Raw genomic sequence first — 22019 nt, forward strand, 5'->3', positions numbered from 1 at the left:
ATCATGTTTTAATTGGAACAAGGTAAGCAGGATTTTTAGTCTTACATTTGAAAGCCCATTGATAAACCAGGAAGAATATCTTGTAAGGGTCTGATCCTGCAAGTCACTCCATGCAGGTGGAGACCCATTCAGTGATGTCAGTGCAACTACGTATGCGCACAGTGGTCTTCCTGTGTGCACTGTGGTGCAGGATCAGGGCCTTGATGAAGTACAACATGAAGGAGTCCCTGTTCTCAAAAGCTTGATATTTTTTTTATTCCACCTGCTTCATTCAGCTGTGGTGTAATCCAGTGTTTGAGATACTTCATTGCTTTGTAAGCAGTTGTGTTGCCCAACACTGGCTAGGTCAATCCTTTAGGCCCAGTCCTAGTGTAGGGCATATAACTAGTGCATCCTAGGAGCACCCTTTAGAAGGAATACTCAGTGTCACGGTTCCTTCCCTGTTACAGTCCTGCTCTAGATGCAGCTTACTTCTTCCCCCATGCCTGGTCAGAGAGTAAGGGAGAGCAGAGCCAAAGCTGTGCCATTCTTCACCTGCTTGTCTCAGTGGCAAATAGTTCCACATCAGATCTGCACCCAAGCTCCAGGTAAGGCTGAGCAAAGATGTGGGAGGGCCTTATTCCCTACTTCCCTGTTCAGGTGGATAAACTAAAGGCACAATCTGATCCTAAATGAATTAGGAAGGAAGATTCCGCTTAGAAAGAGGAGTTGCTGTTAAACACAAATCTTGAAAATTACTGGTGATAGGCAAGAATACCAGCAGAAAATAAATCCTGATAATTTAAAGAGCTCATGCTTCTTGCTTTTTGTGTTTGCTGAATTGTAACTCTGGTTTTCTAAAAACAAGCAAAATAAAATCAAGTAGGCCATCTTTACTTTCATATATTGCCTCAATCAAAATAGGTACAGATTTAAAATTCAGAATAAAGATTGAGCTAAAAATAAAATGACTGATCTGTAAGTGTAGATCACAGCTGTCGCTATTTAACAGACGTGATGCGATACACATTATGCTTCTTGGGCAGGAGTGGTCGTAAACATATTGCTTCTATATTTTTTTAAAAAGCATTTTCCTATGGGACTATTTTAAATATATTGTTTTTGATAGTTATATATTAGACTTCCCCATGGAGGGCACGTAGAAAATATGTATCTATTAAAATTTCAATAAACACAGTTGCATGCAATGTTATGGTAGCTGTGTTGGTCCCAGAATATTAGAGAGACAAGGTAATATCTTGTACCGGACCAATCCAATAAAAGATGTTCTCACCCACCTTGTATCTCTAATAAACAGTGACACACACTATTGCTACTGATGATTGTCTGAAATTGTAGGTCTTTGAAGTTAGAAAATGTCTGCTAATTACTATGTTCCAATCACACACATGACCCCTGAAAATTGCACTTGTTTTTCCACTGTCACAGACTTGGCTTTGAAGGTCGCTCACTGTTGCAAACAAAATACTTGTTACTTATTTTACCTTCAGCTACAAATTTGTTCTCTCCATTGATTTTTCTGTCAGATGTAATGCTGAAGGAAAACTGCTGAATCTGGATTAGTGTTACATTTCTCAACTGCTAGTAACACAGTCTAATTTTCTCATCTCAGTGAATGACATTTGCATTTGGGTGATCTTTCAGCAATACATCTACAGTTGAGGGATTTGGTAATTGTCACGCTTCTTGTATGCATCCCATTCAGACCCATTGTGTTTATTTGAGACCCTGTCCTGCAAGGTGCTGAGCGTATCCCGTGAGGCACTGAGCACTGTAAATTCCCAGTGAAGCCAGGAAAGTTAAGGGTGCTCAGTGCCTCACTGATAACAGCTTGTGGATATTTTTTAGCCTTAGTCTGAGGATAGGCACTACCAAAGGGGGTGGGGGAATCCTTCCACACAGATAGAAAACAATTAGAGATGTAAGAGAACTTGGCATGTAGCAGCCAAATGATACCTTGCTGCACATATTCTCAATTATGAAGAGCTTCAAGAAGAGGAATGCCATTCCAACTGTAGCTGCACAAAGAGGTTAAAGCAAGAGGATGTGTGCAGAAGCACAGCTTTTATGGGTAAAAGCAGAGGGAGTGCTGCCCCCTCACACTTGGCTGGTGCAGTGACAGCTCCCCCTTCTGTGTCTGTCTATTTCATCCACTGGTTACACAGGCTGGATAGGTTATGAACTGCAGGGGCAATTTAATTTGAAAATATGATACTGTACCATATGATCTGCGAATAGAACTCTGATATCTAAAGCTGGAATTTCCTAGCCCTTCATATGCTGTTGGTTTGATACAGTTATTAACAAACTATGCCCTGAGCTCATATACAGTATGGCAGAAGTCCTCGCCCGCAAACAGCTACTCATACCAATAGCCCTTCTTCTTGTATATTGTCCCAAGTGACCACTATGAGTCAATGGAGGTCAGGGTTTGCAGGATTGATATTTAAATGGGCTTTTGGCAGTTTAGCATACAGTAAATTTAAAGGTTACATTTTTGCTGTGTTATTTGCATGTTACATTAATGAAGTACCAAAATAGATTTAAATAAAAGTAGTTTTCAGAGTAGCAGCCATGTTAGTCTGTATTCGCAGAAAGAAAAGGAGGACTAGTGGCACCTTAGAGACTAACCAATTTATTTGAGCATAAGCTTTCATGAGCTACAGCTCACTTCATCGGATGTAGTATTACACAGGAGCTCCTCTTGCCAGCAGGAAAGAACAGATTGCAGTTAGCTGTAATTCCCAGGGCCAAGACAGGAGCAGGGTTTCAGACTGAAAGCAAATAAATAGTATCAAATGTCTAAAACACAATCATTCTAAAAGCAGCGCACAATTTCTCCCAGAGGAGAGACCACAAATTAGGATGTGGGAGTAGCTTTACATACCTGACATGTAATTTGCCAGTCACTGTTACCTGTAAAGAGAAAATTGTAAGCAATGGAAACATCTTTATATGGGGGTTTAGTAAGTGTGTATGGGGAACAGACTTTTTTTTAAGTTGCTGTGGAAAATCTTCTCTCTTGTATGCAGCCTGTCTGTAACAAGAACATAGGAATTGCCATACAAATTCAGACCACTTAGGAAGGAACAATCAGTTGCACACACACAAAGTGGGAAATGACTGCCTAGGAAGGAGTACTATGGAAAGGGGTCATAGTGGATCACAAGCTAAATATGAGTCAACAGTGTAACACTTTCCAAAAAAAAAAAAAAAAGCAAATCTTCTTGGATATATTATTAGGAGTGTTGTAAGCAAGACATGAGAAGTAATTTTTCTGCTCTACTCCACGCTGATTAGGTCTCAACTGGAGTATTGCATCCCCTTCTGGGTGCCACATTTCAGGAAAGATGTGGACAAATTGGAGAAAGTCCAGAGAAGAGCAACAAAATGATTAAAGGTCTAGAAAACATGACCTATGAGGAAAGATTGAAAAAAACTGATTATTTAGTCTGGAGAAGAAAAGACTGAGGGGGGCCATAACAATTTTCAACTACATAAAAGGGTGTTACAAGGAGGAGGGAGAAAAATTGTTCTCCTGAACTACTGAGGATAGGACAAGAAGCAATGGGCTTAAATAGTAGCAAGGGCAGTTTAGGTTGGACGTTAGGAAAACCTTCCTAACTGTCAGGGTAGTTAAGCACTGGAATAAATTGCCTAGAGAGGTTGTGGAATCTCCCATCATTGGAGATTTTTAAAAGCAGGTTAGACAGTCACCTGTCAGGGATAATTTAGAGAATACTTAATCCTGTCCTGAGTGCAGGGGACTGGACTAGTAGACCTCTTGAGGTCCCTTCAAGTCCTACGATTCTATGACCAATGGTCCATCCACTCCAGTGTCGTGTCTCCGGCAGACAGCATTAACAGATGCTTCAGAGGAAAGCATGAACCCAGGCAATTAGCAAATTATATATATCCTGAAATATAAAGGATTACATTCCTTACAATTTTTGTATCCTAGTTACTGTGATTGTTCATATCTTTATTTATTTTATTATTCCTATAATAGCATTTTGAATCCTACTATGTTCTTTGCCTGAAAAATACCTTGTAGCGGTTCCATAGGTTAATTATGTTGTATATAACCAAATTCCTTTCACCAGTTTTGAATATGTTGCCTGTCAATATCGAGTGCACCCTTTTCCCTATATACTGTGAAAGGGAAAGAGGACGTGTTCAGATAATCTTTTTTATACAGTACTACAACATGTCACCTCTTATTAGTCTCAGTCATGTTGCACATACATAGTGTTTTCAGTTCCTGTTTTCTTCATTGCAGCATACCACAGAATTCAGGCCTACCGGCAATAGCCAGTATTCAATCATGTAAATGTATGTTTTCCATCTATTTTGAACCTCTGAAGGATTTATGGTTTAACAATTTTCTGCCCCCCAATACATTTTGCATGCACATTTGCAATCAATGCATTGCCTTTGTGCACAACTACTTGGGCTGACAATAGCTGCACTGGCATCCTAGCTGAAGAAAGAATTAAGTTCCTACCATCACCACTCCCTATAGCTCCCAAAAATGCCCCTAATGTGCCAAGAATAATCTCAGTCTGCTCTTCCTTTTCTTTGAGATTCTGCTTGCACTTTATTTTCTGAGCTCCTGACATATCCTTGAGACCAAGAGACCAATTTCTCTTATTCCATTTGCATTCCACTGACCTGTTCGCTTTTGCTTGCCTGTAGGCAGAATGACGAGAATCTGGATTTGTGCAGGAAATGGCCCAACTTGATTGTCATGCACATTGTGTGGAGTGTTGTCACTTTGGATGGGCTATCACCAGCAGGAGAGTGAATTTGTGTGAGGGGGTGGAGGGCGAGAAAACCTGGATTTGTGCTGGAAATGGCCCAACTTGATGATCACTTTAGATAAGCTATTACCAGCAGGACAGTGGGGTGGGAGGAGGTATTGTTTCATATTCTCTGTGTGTATATAAAGTCTGCTGCAGTTTCCACGGTATGCATCCGATGAAGTGAGCTGTATCTCACAAAAGCTCATGCTTAAATAAATTGGTTAGTCTCTAAGGTGCCACAAGTACTCCTTTTCTTTTTGCGAATACAGACTAACACGGCTGTTACTCTGAAACATGGCAATTCCAGCACTATTCCAGCTTATCCTTACATATGGTGCCCTAGACAATCTATATTACCTGCATGTAAAGATAACTAGGGTCTCTCCCCTCAAAGTCTAGCTTTCTCTTTCATTTATCTGCCTTTAATATTTCTATAGGGCAATCACCATTGCATCTTTTCATCTCATAGCAATATGTGCTTCTGATATTGCCTGTATCCCTTAAACCACCTTAGTCAGAGACTCAAGCAATAGAAGGGGGAATGTGCATGCTTTTAAAAAAAAACACGGATGAAGAACAGAAAGGAAGATTTTGTTTGTTATCATTTGATATTATAGTTACAATAGACTCTGGGAGTTATCAGTGCTATCTTTCCTTTGCTCCAAATCAGATACTGTTCTCATCAGGGGTTCAAGGTGTTTAGTGCTGCTGGCCTGCTGTCTCTGGTACGGATTTCCTATGAACCTTTATTCTACCTGTCACACAACTACAAATCAACCCTGCCTGCTCTATATTAAAAATTGTGTAGGGGCCTCGTTCACTCTGCAGTGACAGAGCTGTCAGGAAACTCAGAGGACAGCTATGTGAGGCCTTTGAATGCTTCAAAAAATATAAAAGCAGTCAGCTCCAAGGAGTCTGCGGAAAACCTTGCCTTTGGCTTCCACTGGTGTTATGTCAGCACAAATCACCGAAGGGAGCACAGAATAGAAATGTGATTCTATTTCTAACTGCACTGCTTTAGATTTTTGTTTAGGGAACATACTGTATTCCAGAGTTATATTTCACATTCTGCAGCATTATATAATTGGCATTTGTTTCTTTACGCAAATACTCAAAGTAATATAGAATATTTATTACTGATGAATGTAATGTGTAATGAGATGTCTCCCCTATTATCAGGGAGAGGCAGAATATATACTGCCCTCTTTCCTGGAGCATATCCTGTTTGCCTGGAAGAGATGAGCATCTTGCTTCTCCCTAATCTACAAGGCTCCTGGTCCCAGGCCCTTAAAGAGGCAGAAGCCTAAGTTTTCCCTAACGCTATTGTTTTGGGGACCAATTCCTCTTTCTCAACACCTGCTTCTGCTCTTCCCTAAGGTTTTTGTCTACTCCAGAAGTCCAGGAACCATGCCTGGGCCATGAAAGGGTCATGCCATGGAACAGAGGGTTGACTGACCCCTTGTCCCTACTATTTGTAAAGGGGACAGTGTCCCTCTTACAGGTATCCTCTGAAAATCTGTCTGTGCAGTTCCTTTATGGCCCAGTTCTGCCACACTTACCCACCATGTGTTGTACATTAGTCCATGCTTTGCTCAACAGAGTACTTGCAGTCTTTACTAAGAGAAGGTGAGTAAGAATGGCAGAACCAGGTTCTTAATTAACAATACATTGTTTACACCAGGAGACCATCTGACTACTTACAGAGCAGCTTCTTTCTCATACTCTGAGTTTCATGGCCACTGTTCATGTGCAAAGCTACAGTACATATTCATCGGTTCATAGATACTAAGGTCAGAAGGGACCATTATGGTCATCTAGTCTGATCTCCTGCACAATGCAGGCCACAGAATCTCACCCACCCACTCCTGCAAAAAACCTCACCTATGTCTGAGCTATTTAAACCATGATTTGAGGACTTCAAGGAGCAGAGAATCCTCCAGCAAGTGACTCGTGCCCCATGCTACAGAGGAAGGTGAAAAACATCCAGTGCCTCTTCCAATCTGCCCTGGAGGAAAATTCCTTCCCGACCCCAAATATGGCGATCAGCTAAACCCTGAGCATATGGGCAAGATTCACCAGCCAGATACTACAGAAAATTCTTTCCTGGGTAGAATCCTCAAATTTAGATCCTCAAAACCCTTGCTCAATAGCCACCTAACACTTCAGATGCCTAAAGTCCCTAGGTTTCCACTGAAGTCTCCATGACACCTAAATTTCTGCTGCAGGGTATGTGCAAAGCTGCCTAGGTTTTCATGCTCACGTGTCGAGCTCATGCCTACATTCCAGTAGGATCCTTGCCCTGCCTATCTCACTCTGTGAGGTCCAACCCACTAGGTAAATTCAGAGCAGCCCTATTAGATTGGGCCTCACACAAACTACAGTTGGAAGGGGGGCACTGTTCCCTTTAACTCAGTGGTTAGAGCCTTCACCCAGGCTATGGGAGATTTAGGTTTATATCTGCCTTCTACTGCTGTGGTTCGAGCATTCAAATCCAAATCTCACAGCTGACTACCCTAACTTCTGGGTAATGGGGTAGTCTGAGGTGGTATGCTCTCCAAATCTGGTTTTGAAGTTGTTCCACTTTTATAAATAAATTAAATATTCATTGAGCTGGAGAAAGCATGAGAATGACTTAAGAGCCCAGTGGTTAGAGTACTCACCTGGGATTTAGAGTATAAAGTTCAAGTCCCTGTTCCAATGAATATTTATTTGTGGATTCCACTAAGCAGCCAGCTGCCTAAATGTTAGGCATTGCAATTACTGAATTTAAGTCCTCTTGGTGGTTCTAGCCCCTTTTGTCATAAATAGCTTCCCTGCTATATTTTGTAGAAGTCCAATATTGTAATATTTGGCTGAGAGACCTCTATGTACTTATGTTTTTTCTACTCATGAACTGAGCCCCATTCTTATCCACTTAAAAGGAAAAAACAAACAGTGGACACCTTGAGCCTCAAGTACTATTAAATTTCCCTTCAATAAAGAATGATGGGTGGGTGGTATGGTAGCAGCCCTCCCTGTGATTGTACCTTGCCAGGTTTGTATGTCTCTGCATTTCTGGTAAATTAATGGTATCGGGAGACACTATGCTGCCTTTCAGATGAAATGGGAAATGACTGCTCTGATTACCCATGTCCATTAATGATTCTGTGGCATTTTTTGTAAAATGTAGGATTGTTAACTAGAGGGCTCTGGTCAAATATTTTATCTGCTTACCTAAAGTTCTCCTTGCAACATAAAATAGAGAATTTACTTTTCACTTCCCCTTCTAAACACTGTTGTATAGCATTGCCGTAACAGAATGGCTGTTGTATTTTATTCCCAGAGGTAGCTGAGCTTCACTTGGGTGGATTCCTTATATGTAGAGCTATTTACAGCTTGCAGAATGCTTTAGAATCCTTCTGGATGAAAGGCACAATATAAATGTATTTATTCTGGTTTTTGCAAGATTTCAGAGGGACACCCAAAATCTATGTAAAGTCTGGGGGATAATAAAATCAAGAGAGCTTGTAAAACTTTCAAGGTCATCATTATTGTGAATTTCTTTAAGTGCAAGAAATATCCTTGTGTAATTCATGGACTTCTCATGTGAAAAAATATATCAAATCAATTACAATTTAATGAAATAAAATCTAATTACTGATATACTTTAGTACAATTTAGACATGAAATTCATGATAGATATTTGCTTCTTTTTTTATCATTTCTTTACTGTCTTCATTCAGAATTGCTTTAACCACAGCAGCAAGCTAGCCAGAGTTAGCTGTGTCTTCTAACATTTGACTGTCTCTGAATAGGTTGTAATCATTGCAAGGAGTTTCACTTTTCATGTTGTTTTCATGAACCAAGTCCATATCACTTAGGGTAGTCATTATTCATCATAGCTGTACAACTTCTAGTATTCTGCATTCATTCCTCCATGTTTTCAGAGTTATTTTTTCCCTTTTTGTACCAACACATCTTTCCATAAGTTCTTGTACAAAAAGGGATGAATTTTCAGAAGTGCTTGGAACCAAGCCACACTCATAGGAGCAGATTGGGACCTACTATGTGCTGAGTATTTTCAATAATCTAGCTATCACAGTTCAGGGCAACTACACCTGTATTCTCCCTCTGTGGTCTAGCAAGGGCACTCACTTTAGGATAGAGGCTCCTCAGCCATCACCACTCTTTGGTAAAGATCTGCAATTCTCTCCTTCCTTACCAGGGTTTTTCCAGGCTGCACAGCTCCTTACCAAGGATGTGACTTCCCCCAGCAAGTCAGACTACCTAAACAGGCCTACCTTTCCTGCTCCTCACAGGCTATGAACAGTTTGATTGTCCAGAACTTATACCACACAGCCCTTTCTAAGCAATCAGATTTATTCTTAAGATGAAAGCATCACCAAAAAACCCATTAAAATGATAATAACTTTCATGTATGATACTAAGCTTGCCAGCAATCATCCCAACTCCAACAAGGGCTCCGACAGGCGATAAGTCCTTCAGTCAAACACACCAAAGGTTTTTTCCTGTGGTCACAAGTTCATAACAGCTGTTAGCTCAGAACAAACACTCCCAGGAATCTGAGAGTCACTCCTTTATACAGTTTGGTCCTTTGATCTGAAGAGATAGAGAACAGATAATCAGACAGACAATGAGTCCCTCTTAAGGGCAAAGCTTCAACAGGTTGGGTCTTTGCGTAACTGGAGGTGGTAATTTGCATTCACCTCCTCCTAAGTATTGCCTAGGAATCCCACTTACCTTTGTCTGACATATTGTTTAAAACAGCTCATAACACTTCCCAAAGTTTACAGTGGCCACATCCTCCATCTGGAGAAGTTACCTACAATTCCACATTAATACATAAACATTTACTTTTGTAATACAATGAACTCCTATGATATCTAATTCAATAAGGTTTGTCCAGGATATTGCAGGAAAGTGCCATATCTGTCACGCCAGCCACTTCATTTAAGAATCGAACACTCCTGAAGTCTGACCATGAGTGCCTATGGGACAATTTGGGGAATCTGTCTTTACAGAGCTTCTAAATTCTGATTGATACTGGGATTTCCTGATGTGTATGTGTGTCAGATTGCAGTTATCATTTTGAATGTAGGGTTTGTTTGCCTTCACTCATGTCCTTTTACCTCCATATTGGACTAGAATTCTAAAAGGCAGTGACCCTGGGCTGACATAGAAGGTTGTTAAACCTTGATGGTTCCTGTATCCAAATATAAATAACCTAAGCAATATGTTGACTGCTGCTCTAGAGAATTGGTTTATCCTGGGAGAGGTCACATGGCAATGGTTTGATCACCAGTTGAGGTACATCATGTAATCATATGCCAGAAGAAATTGGAAGGTTATAAAAGGGCAGGAGCCTTCAGGTATTTTCATCAGCTCAAGTAGAGGGAAGCTACTGCAGGATCCTGGTGAAGCAGAGATAACCCTACCTACCTGAACACAGTAGAAGTAAGGGTGAGTGAAAGTGAGGGGCATTGCGTTTGGGGGGGGACAGGGGACATATTTTCTGAATCATCTGTCCCACCTTGCGTTTTCTCTCTTAAGTAAAAAGAGTCGAGAAACCTTTTGCTAAGCTTGCATCTGCTTGCTTCTCTGTGATGTGTCCCTTAAGACAAACTGTAAACCAGAAGGGTTCACCTCTTTGGTGGGATTTTGCGGAATGTACTAGAGCTGCTGGAGAGGCTTGAGGGAGACTTCACTAGTTCCAGATCTTAAGCAATTGGATTGGGGGATCCCCACTGCTGGGAGGAGAGCCAGACAGAAGTTCAGCACCTGCAGCGTATGCCCAGGCACAAAGCCAGAGATAGTGCCTAAACTCTGCCCAGCCACAGCACATGGGATTCAGTTTTTGGATCTCCCTCACAGCACTCACCCTATTTCCCTACCAAAATGAGCAATACAATTTCAGTTGTCAGATTTATAATTGCTGTCTTTATTATTAATTTCGTCTCAGGAACTGTTTTGATTTTCTTTATTGAACACAGCTGTGAAAAAATGTGCTTCTGAAACCTGATTTTAATAATGCCTCAATGTTTTGGTCCACAGGCTGAACTTTTGCAGTTGTGTTGGGATGGAGAGCAGATTGTGCTCATCAACTGTTTAAGTGGCCAGATGAATACCTATCTTGACAAACACCACCACAATTTGGAATAGCAACTTGAGTGATATCACATAGTTTTGTCTGTTGGCACTAAACTACGAAAAACCTTGAAGAATATCCCAGAAATAATCTACACTCTAGATTGTCCTCTGCATGAAACAGGCAGGTTATTCATACTGATGTGCTTAAAACAGAGCTTCACATATTTGCCAGGCATATAATCACATGCAAGTGCAGTGAGCCTCTGGCAGTTTCCTGTATATGAAGCCAGTGTTTTCTCAGGCAACAGCATCCAGAAATATCAGTTTCATCAGCATTGTAAATATGGTCTGGCTGCAATTCCTCCTTTTTTCATGGCATTTAAACTGGACTGGGCAAAGCAGTCATAAACATAAAATAAGGAACATTCCTGCCCTGACAGAGAGATGGATTACATCGCTGAACAAGTCATTTCTGTCTCTACCCTTTATGAATCAGTTTCCACGTGAATGGATCCTCTGATGCAGTAGAAACTGACAATTCATCCAGCAACAGAGAGCTATTGGAGTCTATAATCAAGTTTAAATGTTTTCAGCCAGTCGGCACTAGCTGAAAGTAGGACAGCTCCATTTTGCTACTCAAATGTTTTTTTTGTTTCATAGTTATACTTGAACATGCTGTGCCCTCATTTGGTTTTGTCCACTCCCGACAGATTACTTTTTCCAAAGCTTCATTGTGGAAATTTTCCTTCATTTTCTAAGGACAGGCTGTGGATATGGGAACCAAGGACCAAGTTTCTACTGCCAACTTTGATACTATTTTGCTGTGTAATTGTTACTTAACCCCTTTGTGATTTAGTATTTTCATCTATAAAATAGGATTAATGATACTCTTGTTTGTAAAGTGCTTTGAGATCTACAGATTGAGAACCACAGTGTAAGAGCTGATACAGTCATTGGCCCACATCATCCCTTCCCACTGAAAAACCCACATGGAGATTCAGAGGATATGTCTATACAGCCGCTGGGAGATGTACTTCCCAGATAGATGTCCGTGCACTAGGTCTGCTTGAGCTAGCAGCCTAGCCACAGCTCCACAGGCAGTGGCTTGGGTTAGCTGACCAAGTACAATCCTGCTCAACACACGACTCAGGTAGCTAGGCGGTGCCACCACCACCACTATTTTTACACTCTAGCTTGAGTAGAGCTAGCTATGCCTGTCCCCCTGAGCTGGGAATCTCACCTCCCAGCTGCTGTGCAGACATACCCTCAGGGGGCAGGGAATCTCCACAAGTATCCCCATACAGAGACCACCCCAGTGTCCTGTTGCAGGGCAAAGTTCTTTTCCACACTGTGGGTTTACTCCAGGTGCAGATTTAGGACCCCTCTAATAGTAATATTATTTTAAGCCACAGAGGAGACAAAGTTGTGTATATATATAAATATATATTTTTTGCACTCAGTCTCCAAGTCCACTGTCCGCTCCAGACCAATGAGGAACTTAAACAACCACCATCACCATTTTATGATGGTTCTAAAATCCTGAGCTTTCATGAGAAGTTTGGTACAGAGACCTTCCTTTCTTGTTATTGAACAAGCACAATTTACACAAAGATCTGATTTCCAACATTCAGCATTAAAAAAGAAATACCCTTGATTAGGTGACAGAGGTATTTAGGTGGTAACTGCACCTAGAATGCAATAGAAGACCAAAAACGTTAATCTTGGTTGACAACACTGGGTGACTAATAGCACTAATATGCTACCTACAATTTCAGTGAAAAATGCTCCCTCCGGCTGAGACAAAGCCATTTTGCATCCATCTGAGTTTCATAAATTTGGATGTTCATAAAACTGGGCTTCTATTACACCAGGTTCTTTCATTAGTGAGATGTCTATTAGAATCTTTTTAGTTCCAGGTACAACATCGTAGTTGTGGCAGCCCCAGTAACATAAGAAAATCTCTCAGGTATTCCATTCTAGGTGGACTGTTAGCTGCAGAGTCCCGGAGTAGACCCTGCTGGGGTGTACTAAAAGTTCCCTCATCCATTTTAAGGTAGTACCAATTTATGTGTAACATGTTAGTGTGTGTTAGAAGTCATATCCCCATCACGTGCATTGTTCCACTCTGTAGATAAGCCCTAATATCCTGATTCTGCAATGAGTTCTTCATGGATGCATGTGAAGAATTCTGCTGAAGTCAATGGGGCTCTGCACAGGGATCCACCCATGTGGAGCTCTTTGCAAAACCAAGGCTTAAGACAAGTCAGAACACAGAACAAGTCAGAGAAAGGGAAAGAAGGAGAAATATTTGGTGAGGCAAAGGTTGGAAGTATTCCTGAAAGGAATGGATTAATGGGAGGCTCTGAAGAGGGGGGTTTAATCACTCAAATTACATTAGAACTCAAATTAAATTACAAAAGAATGGTCTGACCCAGTATGGCCAAATGTCCATCTAGCCTAATAACCTGTCATCAGACAGTGGCAGGTGCCAGATGCTTCAGAGGGAGTGAACAGAACAGGGAAGTTACTAATGATCCATACAGACACTCCCCACGTTATGCAAGACCCGACTTATGCAAATTTGCACTTACGGAAAAAGTTCCATAAGCCAGAAATAGGATTTTCGAGTTGCGGAAATTTTTGCGTAACATACGGGTATACGTTTCCGACTTAACAAAATTCAAGTTACACAAGGCTTTCAGACCGGAACGATTGCGTAAGTCAGGGGGCGTCTGTACCATCATCCAGTCCCAGCTTCTGGTAGTCAGAGATTTAGGGATACCCAGGGCATGGGTTTGCATCCCTGACCTCTTGGCTAATACCCATTGATGAATCTATCCTCCATTAACTTACCTAATTCTTTTTTTAACCCAGTTACATTTTTTTGACCTTTGCAAGACCCCCTGACACTGAGTTCCCCAGGTTCACTGTGCATTATGTGAAGTACTTCCTTATGTTGGTTTTAACCCCGACGCTTACTAATTTCAGTAGGTGACCTATGGTTTGTGTTATGTGAAGGGGTAAATAACACATCCTTAGTCATTTTCTCCACACCAGTCATGATTTTAAAGACCTCGATCATATCCCTCCTCAGTCGCCTTTTCTAAGCAGAACAGTCCCAGTCTTTCTAATCTCTTCTTATATGGAAGCTGTTCCATACCCCTCATCATTTTTTGTTGCGATTGTCTGTATTTTTTCCAATTCTAATGCATCCTTTTTTGAGATGGGGTGACTAGAACTGCACACAATACTCAAGGAGTTAGAAAATGTCATGCCACTATATAAATCTATGACCATCTATCTTTCCTGTATGTATATTCTTATAAGTGTACACAAAGTGGTGTAAGAATTGGATGGAATGCTAAGTCTATATTTTGCAGCACCTTGTCACTTTAAGGTTGGAACTCTTAAGAGGTCAGATGAAAACAGCTCTGGTGACTTTTTTTTTGGGGGGGGGGGGCAGGGGGAAGGGTGCGGCAGAGTTTAGAGCTCCTGGAAGACACTAGCAGTCAGACTGGTGCTCCATGTGCATGTTAGGACTGACAAAAACTTTAAACACAATGTTCCAGGAATGTAACATGAATTTGGTAACTGAGAAGTTAGAGACTTTCCAGATGGTTGAAGCCAAGAAAAAGCAGTAAGACAAGGACATGGGGGTGGGGGTTGCTGGTTAATAATTAATACTACAGTGCCTGGTTATTGAGATAGTTATTGGGTCACTGGGATGTTCATGCTATGCATATGTTGGTTTAGATTAATAGACAATTGGCATATAAGGAAGGCCACATAAGGGCTACTGATAATACACATTCATGGTTAAGAGACCATGCCTGAGTTATTCACAATGAGGAACCTACTACTTTGGCTCCAGGCAAGGACCCAAAAAACCTAAAGGACAATGAAGAGTTACACCCTCTGAGCTCAGGTCAAGGAGTTGTCTGGGAGCAACAGACTAGCACTCAGACCCTGCTGTAGGATCTGAAACAGCCCTTTTTAGGCTTCCACCTCAGGGGGATGGTAAGCTGAGATGAGATGCACACGCATATAGACTGTTTGCTTTAAAAATCCTTCCTCTCACTGTTATGTTTTATTTCTACGGTTAACAGTCAGCAATACTTTGATAAGAAGGTTGTCTGGACACTTTATTTACTGTGGGTCACAAGATCCCAAAAGGGAAAAACTGTAAATACCCGAATCCAGTCAGACCTCCTGGGAGTAAGCATAGTAAATCCACAGAGTATAGCAGCACAGGACCTGGTCTAAGAGATGGACAACTGTAGAATTCCACCCAAAGAAAGCTGCAGGCAGAAACAAAGTTTCTGAGGCTGGGGTCAGAGGTACAGCCAGCCCTGCAACCATGACATGGAGGAAATGAGTGGTGAAGAGAGATAGGTGATCAGATGGGTGAGATTGATTTGGTCTTGAAACCTTATTGTAATGTTGAATCTGGCACTGGAAAGAAATGGACTACATGTTTTGAACTCTTTTGATCCAATGTCTGTGACCTTTAATCGCATGTGTTTCACCCAGCTTTAACTGGAATCTTATTTAAAGTTTTCTTCTTGCCCCCTCAACATGTGGCAGCATTCACAGCTCCCATTTGTACTGACCCTTTTGTAGCATTATCTTTATAACTAGAACAGGCTGAACAGATCTCATCAAGTATTTCTGAGCTGAGAACCTGAATTCAGAGAAGCAGCAGCCACAGTATTATTGAAAGCTTTCCTGCTTCAGTATCAGCACACTACTACAGTTACAAATAAGATATCCATATTAAATTAAGGTCCAAAAGCATAGAAACAGATGCTCAAGGCACAGAAATCACAAGCTGAGCATTTAAAGCAAGGAAGGGAGACCAAATTGTACTGGATGCAGCAGCAAGAAAGAGAAATATGGTTTAACTCGGTCACAACCTCATTGAGTAACATAGGAACTATCGGGCAATAACTCATCCAGTGCAGGCCATCCTTCCCTTAAAATCCATGGCACCTGGGGAAGGATACCATCAGCCTCCTACCCCTCAATGCTAGCTGGTCCCAGCACTGTTGCTGGGATCCTGCCATCCCCTTGTACAAAGGGTAAAATGGTCAGTGATAGGGAGTTGCCTCCTCACTGTACCAGGTATTAGGAGCCCCAACCTCATTCAGGAGGTGCCAAGATTAATGTTACAAACCTAACCTACTCACTGAGCCCTTTGGCTTCTGAGAGGAAGGTGGAAAAAAATCCCACACTGCCTCAGCCAGTCTGACAGTGAGGAGAAAATTTCTTCCCAGCCACAAAAAGGCAACTTGCTCAATGTCCACAGTCAGGCCTCCAAATCCAGTCCTACTCTATCACTCAAGGGTGGGGGAAATAAGGGCTTTTCTTCTTCCCTCTGCCCAGGGCACCATTCTGTGCTGAGCGCTCCCCTGGGGTGCATGGGAGCCAACTGACTTATGGCTATATCCTTCTCCCTAACCAATCAGCCCTAGAGCTGTCCCCACTCCTCCAGCCCACAAGGCAACTGAGGGCCCACAATAGCATGGGGGTGCTATGCTTAAAGGGGCCAAATGTTTTTTTTTCCCTCTCCAGGCCCAGACAAAACCTCCCCATCTCTGCAGCTGGGTTCAGAGGTGGAATGATTTCAAAAATTAGATGAAATTAGGTCCAATCTGGCTGCTATAGGGAGGTCAGAAGAAATATGAACGGTGCAGCTAGCTTGTGGCATTCACTGTACCAGCTGCAGCAATTTCTCTCTCAAACAGGAATAAATATATTGAAATGAATGCTTCATCAGGTTTTTCAGTTATGTATTCGACAGAAGCTGCTGTACTAGTAAGTCAGGTGGCACAGTACATAGCGTGTGTCCGTGCAGTAACTGGCTGTAGAAAGCTAGGTGGAAAACATCCACACTGAGCAATGAATTATTACCTGGAAATCTGGGAGTTATAGTTAGTTTGTGCTCAGGTTTCACAGAAGACATTTTATAGAATGCTTATTTACTTTCCTCAAGCTGCTGTTTTTATGGGTTGAGATCAGAGGGGTTCTCTGCTAATTGACTGCACATGGATCTTGTTACCAGACAGAAATAGCTCAATTTGTAATAGATTCCTCCATCTTGTCCTCCCTTCTGTACCAGGCAAATAAAATAGGGTGTGAATTTTCTTCAGAATTTATTCAAAATTAGCAGGTTGATTTTCAAATAATTTCCACAATACTTTGCCCAGCTCACAATAAGAACAGAGGGACAACTGCTATATTAATAAAAGGTGGTGGGTTTACTTTGTTTTATCTGTGTCTACCTCTTGAAGAAATATGACTATCCATACTTTCTTATTTAATTCTGGATACTAAGAGTAGAAAGTTAAGTGAGCAGATTCTTGTTTAGGGGTTAGCCATAACACATTTGAGAGATTTGCAGAATTCTAGGGCTTTGCTTATCACTTTAGACAATTGTCAGAATGAAACATATTGTGGTATTTCTGAGAGAAAAATACATAGGGGAGATATAAGCAAATCATTAAATAGTGTGGACTTGATCTTCTCTTCAGTCTGTACCATGGGTTACATCTAAGTTTTAACCTTATATAAAAATACTAGTGTTTGACACTAAAAGCTCAAAATATTGCAAGTTGTAAGATTGTCTTTGAGACCATGTGACAGAACTCTGTCCTTGCCTCCATGGGTCCCGCATTTCCTGGCAGATTTCGCTAGCCTCAGAGGCTCACTGTGACCCTCCACGTAACCCGTCTCTCTAGAGACAAGGGTCACAGTCTACTGAGCCCTTTTCATCATAAGCCAGTGAGGGAGACGAGGAGAAGTTATCCTTCCTTGCAAAGGATCTGTTGTCTCCCAGTCTCAGTGATTAATCAGGGGGCAAAGGAGCCCAGGCCCACCCTCTACTCCAGGCTCCAGCCCAGGGACCCTGAGAGTATCAGCTATGGTAGCTGACCTTTTAGAAACATGGCATGTACAATTCCCTGGGCTACTTCCCCCACAGCAGCCCTCACTTCCTCAAGTTCCACTTCACCCTTACCTCAGGACCTCAATCCTTGTGCCTGATATGGTGTGTACTACTCAATCTCTCTAACAGCAGAACTTCCTCCCACAGTTCCTGACATGCACACCCACCTGACTAACTGGGAGGCTTTTAACTAGTTTCAGCCAGTCCCTGATTGGCTTTAGGTGTCCCAATCAACCTAGCATTCTCCCTGCCTTCTGGAAAGTTCTTAATTGGCCCCAGGTGTCTTAATTGACCTGGAGCAGCTGCCATTTCACTTATCCTGGTACCAGGGATTTGTTTAGCCTGGAGCTATCTATCTATCTATCTCCCACTACTTTTCTATAGCCAGCTGGCCTTGCCCCGTCACAACCATTGAAGGATTTTAGATGGGTAACTTCTCTATTACAAGCCTAACTTGATTGTCACCAGACTGTGACTTCTAAATCAACTTGGCCCTGAAAATTAGCAAAATACAGACTGCATGAGAGGAAGCTGATCTATGTGACGTGGGGATTAATTGGTTGTAGAGGGCATAAATCAATATGTTGGTAATATGCCTGACAGTTTTGGTTTTAAAAAACCCAAGGATCAAATTTGTCTCCATTGAGCGAGGGGGAGTGGGGAATAACTGTGGTTTTTTTACTGTTTGATTGGAAAGGATCATGCAATAACCTGCTAACAGAGGTTCTGTTGAGCTTATGTTCAAATAAATTTGTTAGTCTCTACGGTGCCACAAGTACTCCTGTTCTTTTTGCGGATACAGACTAACACGGCTGTTACTCTGAAACCTGTTTAAAAGTACTATCTGGAATTGGGGCTGGTGGTATGCTTCTATTCCTCCCTTGGCTCTTACTTATCAGAGTAAGTGAGGTCCAAATGAGTGAGTGACCAGGCTTGGTCAGGTTTTCTATTTGCTAAACAATAACATGGGGCCTCTCTGTCCAGGCCACAGCAATGAATCAGGGTACCAGCTTCACGACTTAAATGGTGGGCTAAAGCAAGATAGTCATTCTTTTAATATGGGGGCATTTATGATTAGCAGATACAAAATTACATAAAATTGAATTCTCCTGAAGCTCTCATGGATCAATCTACTAGTAGTTCCCTAAAGTCTTTACCTTAAGTTAGTGTATATAGGGTTTATCAGACAGGAAAACCCTACCTATACATCTCCAAGAGGTTATTACCACCAAGATCTTTAGTGCTGCACTAGTACTGTTTTCTTGAGCACTGAAAGTAATCAAGCCTTTATCATATAGGCCCCAAACTCCTCACATTCCCAGCATGTTCTGCTAAAAGGAAATTAGTAGTCACCTATGGTGGGGGAGATAAAGAACTGGTCACAATCAGTCCCAACCTACATCACCTGTGATGCTTAAAAGGGAGAACTCAGGCCAGTTATGGCAGCTTTTGGAAATGAGCAGAGTTAGAATGTTCAGAACAGGGTACTGGGCTGCTTGCTGATGAAGGGCTTGAGAGCACTGAATGTCTGCTTTTTGAGAAAAGAAGAGTGGTCAGTTTTAGATTTGTTAAGCTCTCCAGAACTAGCTCTTTTCCTTTAGCCATGTGGGAAGGCAGGAGCCAAGACTTCTTGCAGGGTCAGAAAAACTGCTTTTCCTCGTTTGTATGAAGGAGTGGAGTCTGGTCCCTAGGAGCTGTGGAACTATTTTCCTTGTTCTTTGGATTGTTTTGTAACATAGTGCCCTGGAAGGTGGTGGACTTGCTAAGGGGTGCAGCTGGAGGCTGATCCCCAGGACTGGATCACAAGATTGCTGTTGCTTGGGAATGATGCACAAGATAAGTAAGGTGTCTGCCCAAGGAGGTGATCTCAAGGGTCAACCTTTGATTATGTCCCGCAGCTTGAGTTTATCTCTGAGATAGGAACAGATTTTCCAGGCTTCCTCAAAGGAAAATAAGCCATGTGCTGAGTCTTGACATTCCACCCACCCTCTTCTGTGGGCTTCATATTCAGAGTGCTACTAAGAAGTTGGGAGAATAAGTCCAGCTTCTTAAAGAACATGGACTTTTCATCTATAAGGCTCTTTTTTTTTAAAATCCTAGGACAACTCACTCCATCACAGTCCCTGGAATACACTCTTCCCCCTTCCTCCCCTCTTCCCTTTGGGAAGCTGAAAGCACACCTCTTTTTTGAGATAGGTTAGCTCTCACTATTCCCTTTCACTGGCAGGTCAAAGGGTCATGAGAAGTAGAGCAGAGGCAGCCTGGCTGAAGCTGCAATCTCTTCATAGGGGTGAAGTGACCAAGTAGTTTTACTGCCTAATAGTTGCCCTTCACTTTCAGCCCAATTACATTCATTTCCTCCACTTTGTCCTATGTGTTGAACTAAATCATTAGGGGGAGAAGATAAATATTTTCACTACTGTCCAGAGAAGGCCAAATTTTCTAGAACTGCCTCAACGTTTGCATACATAAGTTTTCAGGTGCAACTTTGGGCAGTCTCTTTATTTTTATTTTTTCCAATATCCAGATCCTGTGCAGGCTACCTCCTTCATTTGCATGCAGTTTGGGTTTGAGATTTTAGCAGCAACATATCTTGGATCAAGCTGAGGGTGGTCTGAGCCCTTCAGCATCAATGTGGCACCATGGAGGTAATGTTGAGGAAAAATCTGCAAACAAAACAAATGGTGTTTTTTTTTTAAAGGCTGAGCCTTAGATTTTTGGTCTTTAGCACTATACTAATTATTAAAATATGTACCTTTAAATGTGAAAACAGTGGTTTACCTTCACTGCTGCCACTTCAGAACAATATCAATATCAAAAGGCCCAGGGGAAGACAGTCAAAGACATGGGTTTGTACTGGAGTCTTGTGTGGGACACAAGCAGTGCGCTGGGAGTCAGACTACTTACTTCTAACCAAGTAGCTTAGGATAGGGCAGATTTAATCAGAAGAGAAGGATAATGGGGTAACAGGCAGCTGCAGGATAAAGGAAAAGGTCTAGCCTGAAAGCAGCCCCACCTTTAATTAATGATGGGAACCTTTTCCACCTCTCGCTTCCATCAAACAGCAATATCAGTGGAGTTGTTTGGGCTCCTGTGAAAAAACAGAGAGGTAAGTAAAAGAAGGTATTATTTAAGACACTTTAAAATAGCAAGTACAACTAAAAGGCCAGATTCTCTCCCCCATTCGAGCATATTTGTATTGATCAGTGGCACAAAAGGACAAGAATCTGGACCTCTCTAGCCAGCAGAGAATTTTCTCACATGGGAATTTTCTGCTGGTTTTTATGCCAACCTCTCTCTGCAACATTTGGTTTATTTATTGTGGATTACAGTAGTACCTAAAGACCCCAGACACCTCAAGTCTCTGTTGTGCTAGGCATTATGCAAACACTCAGTAAGACAGTCCCTGTCCTTAAATAAAGCTTCTAGTGTAAATAGAGAAGACAAGCTAAGGATGGGATAAAAGGAGTTTCATCTGAAATCTCTGCTGAACCAGAAAGTTTGGTATACAGTTTTATACAAGGATTGTATTTAAATAACATACATACTCAGTACACATATATATTGTAACATTGATTTCTTAAAAAAAATTAAATATTAAAACTACTGAAACAGCCATTTTATAAGAATATCCTCACACTTCACAGTGCATATGTTTTCAACCAATATATGCTAAATGGTGTTGTCATAAATATAAAGGGAAGGGTGAACACCTTTTGGAATCCCTCCTGGCCAGAGGAAAAACCCTTTCACCTGTCAGGTGCCAACGAGGTTATCCTAGCTTCTTAACCCTTTGCAGGTGAGGGGCTTTTTCCTCTGGCCAGGAGGAATTTTGAAGGTGTTTACCCTTCCCTTTATATTTGACACACCATGTCAAGGTTCCTTCCCCACTCTGAACTCTAGGGTACAGATGTGGGGACCTGCATGAAAAGCCCCCTACGCTTATTTTTACCAGATTAGGTTAAAACTTCCCCAAGGTACAAACTATTTTACCTTTTGCCCTTGGACTTTATTGCTGCCACTACTAAGCATTTAACAAATATATAACAGGGAAAGAGCCCGCTTGGAAACATCTTTCCCCCCAAAATCCTCCCAACCCCTAAACCCCCTTTCCTAGGGAAGGCTAGATAAAAATCCTCACCAATTTGCATAGGTGAACACAGACCCAAAACCCTTGGATCTTAAGA

The sequence above is a fragment of the Lepidochelys olivacea genome (assembly GCF_965140295.1).
Source record: "Lepidochelys olivacea isolate rLepOli2 genome assembly, chromosome: 3".
In the NCBI taxonomy this organism is placed as follows: Eukaryota; Metazoa; Chordata; order Testudines; family Cheloniidae; genus Lepidochelys; species Lepidochelys olivacea.